Genomic DNA, 4,940 nt, shown 5'->3' on the forward strand with positions numbered 1-4,940 from the left:
TACAGCCGACCGATCGTAAATTGGTTAGTACCTGAAACCGCTTGGGTACCAACCGCCCGTTCTGGGACGCATTACCCACGGATACGATGATTCCAGAGCGCATTACAGCTTGCTCGTAAAAATGTTAGAGGAACTGGGAAGGAGAGAGAGAGAGAGACGAGAGGCCTGTAAAGATAGATCGCGTGTTTACACCAAACGAGCAATTAGTTTATCACGCCTCCCGTTTGAAACAGGGTGAGGCCGAACGACTGAATTTGGTCGTCTTTCAGCTGACTCTTTCGTCCCTCTATTTTGTCAATGGCAGGTTTAGATAAAATCATCGATACTTGGATGCTTAAGCTAGTTTCTTCGTTAACGTAACAGTACTTTATTCTTTTTCATATAATATTATTCTTGTCTATTGCATGTTGATCTTCATATAAAATTCTTACCTATTTCTTCCTCCTGTTTGAGGGGAGACTCGTTTTCTCTCGGCCATAAATTAATGCAAACATGGTCTGTTATATATAGAAATATTGAGCTTAGACTATATATTTATTTACATTATCCATATACATGCATTTTTATGGTATTTCATCATTTATACGATCTATACTATTTATTACTTGAAAATAGTGCATAAAGTGTACACTTTGGCATCTCATACAATCTCGGACATCTCAAAATATAAAAGTGAAGAAATCTTTTAACGTATTAGGTGTAAAAATTAATTCTGATCCTTTATATTCAATCATTTACAATTTCATTTTAAGTAGAAATATTTATTCGACACTTTGTCACCTTCAATTACCAACCTTCCAAGTCTTCAATCTGATCAACCTCGCCGACTCGAGCCCTTTGAAGGAGCAATACGTATTGTTTTGATTCCACCGTAGCAATCGCTAGGACGTCGCGTGGTCCTCTTTGCGAAACCTTCCGTTGGTGTTTGATCAGATTCGATCTTCGACGCGGTCGAAACGGAACAGAAATTCCTACAGTGCACAAAGGTGACTTGATCCAACTGGCGAACGTTGTAATGATTCTTTCTTGTGTACGTTGCTCGCCGCTACGGAGAAAGGAGTGAAAGGAACAGGAAGGGAAGCAGTGGTGCCGGCGGTTCTCGTTTCGCCCCGAGATTTACGAGATGCCTGTTGTATTTATTAAAAGTTTTCCACCGAACGGTGGCTCCTCGGTTCTCGTGAAAACTGTAGAGAGCGTCTGAAGCGATATTGTAAAGAAACGGAAGTTAAGTATCGCTAATGAAAGAAACGACAGAGGGCCGGGATGAAACTCTGGCATTGCGGCAGGGTTACCGGAGGCCGTACTCTTGGCAACGACCGTCGGATGTCGACTGGATTTACTGTGAATAAAAGCAGACCGCCGTCGTAAATCGCGGAGTATTGCGCGGCGTCGGGCCACGGGAAACGAAGCGTTCGGATATCGCAATATTTTAATAAAGGAAATTTTATTTCCTCTAGAAACGATGGCCTAGGGTCTGTATAAATATTGCGCGGCTCTCGATCTTTACAGAGCGTAGAATAATCGTGAAGATGACGTTTTGGTCTTGGATACTAGGATTCCACGATGAAATTGCGCTATGTAGTACCAGGGTGCTGAAATTCTTGAAATGTTGTTTTTCAAATTTTAATGCTTCCCTACGTTCACACTTTTAAATGTTTCAGACTCTCGAGTATAAATGTAGAATTTGGGATTGATCGAGGATGGCGAATAATTAAGACGCGCGGGAAATGTTAAACAGAATGTATTTGAATAATGAAATTGAAATGTATAAAAAAACTCTCGGACCCGTTAATATACAGAATTTTATTTATTTTATTTACTGGGAATTTTTATGTATTCATAGGAAATTCGAGTGTGCGAGAAACTAGAAAATGCATACAGTATGCAATAATATAAAAAAATATCGAAATTAAAATTCATGTAATATTTTTAGAGTAAAATATATTCTTACTTAGGTTCAGTTTTTGTAGCTACGTTTCCAAAGATTTTATTTTGTATAAAGATCCACAGCCTACGTACAATAAATAATGAGTTTTATGTCACTGCCTGAAGTTACTTTTCATCTCATGTGATTGATTTTATTTCAACACGTTGATTGCCAGACCGATTCACATGGAGAGATCTGCAGGTGTAAAATTTGGTCTCGAGACAATTACAGACCATGGAACCTAACATTCGTCGTATCACGTATTTTCGTATTCTCATCAAAATTTACAAATTCTCTCCAGACTTGTTTTCATTAATATTTAGCTCTTACAATTAATTCCTGAAGTTTCTTAGCGAGAAGCTCTGTAATATCAAAACTATTATTTAGTTTAGTAAAATAACTTCGGTAGACATACAGAAGACATACTTCAGATAGACATACCATTATTTAATTTAGTAAAACAACTTCGACAGACATACAGGGATATTTATGGGATTCACTGTATATAGAATCTCCAGCAAACGCTAATGTCACCTGCTGAAAGCGTGATTCTATCCGCAAAAGTGAATCGAAAGTGCACAGAATAAAATTGTTCCCGGCTTGGTTTTCGAGGAAATCGGTTTTCAAAACACGTGGCCAACGCGCGTTTTATTGTTAAGTCTCGACTTCGCGGATTTCCCTGAACATCCCTATCGTATTTCTGCGCAAACCGTACACCCGTAGTCCGGATCATTCCGCGCGGTACGCGCAACACAAGAGGCGTACACGCAACACGCGAGAGGATTTCGCTCGCGCTGTATGCGTCGAAGCCAAGGCCGATAAATCCAGAGTCATAAAATTCGATTTCGTCTATTACGAGTTTCCAGATACCCAACGCTAATGGGCACTAGGTTCGCGGAACCAGAACCCGATTGGTCGGAATTCGTGGAACCCGATACGGATAGATGTCACGTCTAGGGGGCTCGAGCTGTTCCCGGATGTCTACAGAGTCCTGGTGGACTCTGACGATGTTAGGAAAGAGAGAGGAGGAGGAAGGGGGAGGGTACTAGATGGGTCCAGAGCAGTGACCATTAATCCTCGTGAGATCGCGCTAGACTTCGTCATCTAATGATCCGTTTGACTTTTGTTATTTGCAGCGATGAACCTTTTCGTTCGAACTGTCCAGGATTAAGAAATTTGCCGAGCTATTTCTGTCTAAACTATTGTAGGAATAGAAATCAGTACTGAAATGGCGTAATTTAAGGAGAAACGAATTCAAACTAGAAACAAAAAGGAAAAATATAATTTTATGAAATGTTTCGACCTCGATTGAACGTGTATAGAATATCCAGCAAACACTAATGCCACCTGCTGAAAGCGTTCGGTTATGAAATTAAGACTATTCTTCTAGCGTACCATGGTGTTAGATTGCGTTATTTAATAATCCATTGAATTTTTACTTTTTCTGCTATCAAACATTTTTATGGGAGCCATCCATGATTAAGAATTTTGGTTTCCTCTAAACTGTATCGTAAGAGTAGCCAAAACTGAGACTACTCTTCTGGAACTCCATCATCCACTGACCTCCTGACTTTCTACTTTGTACCTATTTAAATCTTCTACGAAAATGATCAATGATTAAGAATAGCAATCTTACGAGGACTATTCTTCTAGCTTGTGTGGTAGGTTTATAAAGGACTCTCGTCTTTGACCTGGAGAGTCCAGGTGGTCCTAGGTGTACCCGCGAGTCTAGGGAGCAGCCGAGGTCACAAGAGATTCGAGAAATTCCAAGTTTACTCGGTGTACAGAGTCTCGAAGGTCTGGAATATCTGAGAGACTCCTGGGACCGAGATTCTTGGCACCTCCAGATTCGCTGGGTACTTCGGTTCGGTATGAATCCTCCGGATCCTGCGAGACCTCTGGAACCGCCAACCGAAGACACCCGAGACTCCTGGTGCCCCGTAGACTGATATCTCTAAAGTTTGACCGCTCAACAAGTTGTACAAGATCCTTAGGACTCGGTTCGACGTCGGTTCTTGCCACCCTCCACGGTCTGCTAAAGAGTATCAGATAACGCCAGCTAGCTAAGCTATAGGCGATAGTCTAATCGCTCGATCGTATCCCTAACACTCGCTCCAAGCCTAGGCCATTACATCAGGGATCTTGTTAAACTTGTTGAGCGGTACTTTCACGAATCTAGACATGTTACACGTGAATGCCACGACCAACGGTTGCGGTTCTGTATATCGAAGAATTGGAGAGTACGTGTCATGAGATTTATTAGGTAGAGCTTTTGAAAAGGGTTATTTCAGATAGGAGAAATACATAAATTTGCATTAGCATTCACAGTCTGGTATTCAAACAAGGATATTTTATAACGTTTCGGAGCTTTGTAGTTGGTTCAACACGTTGAACGCCACGTCACCCATTTCAACACTGCTCATAAGTAGTCCTATAACTACCACGTTAAAAATAGTCGAGTATTATTACTCAATATTGCTTATTAAATAGGAACCCATTGCTAGCATTGAGATTTTACTCATTTTACAAGGATAGCTACCGTTGGTATTCGAGAAGAATGATTTCAACATGCTCATAAGTAGTCCTATAACTACCACGTTAAAAATAGTCGAGTATTATTACTCAATATTGCTTATTAAATAGGAACCCATTGCTAGCATTGAGATTTTACTCATTTTACAAGGATAGCTACCGTTCGTATACAAGAAGAACGAACTCACTGCCCGTGGGTTATCCAATAAGCAACCACGTTAAAAATAGTCATGCATCTAGTCTGTATCAGCATCCTTGCCTGTATGACTCAATAATCATGTACTATTCAGTTCTTTACACTAAATGGCTACATAATGAATATATACCAAATACGACAACACTTCAATGAGCACTTACTTTTCTCCCATACCAACGGTACATAATCGTTCCCCGAAAGATTCCTCAAACACAGATATAAAAAATCGCATCCCCGCGATACGCTTGACGCACTAAATCCTCGTACGTCTTTAATTTTCTGTTG

Source organism: Hylaeus anthracinus, unplaced genomic scaffold (genome assembly GCF_026225885.1).
Source record: "Hylaeus anthracinus isolate JK02 unplaced genomic scaffold, UHH_iyHylAnth1.0_haploid 27240, whole genome shotgun sequence".
Taxonomy (NCBI): domain Eukaryota; kingdom Metazoa; phylum Arthropoda; class Insecta; order Hymenoptera; family Colletidae; genus Hylaeus; species Hylaeus anthracinus.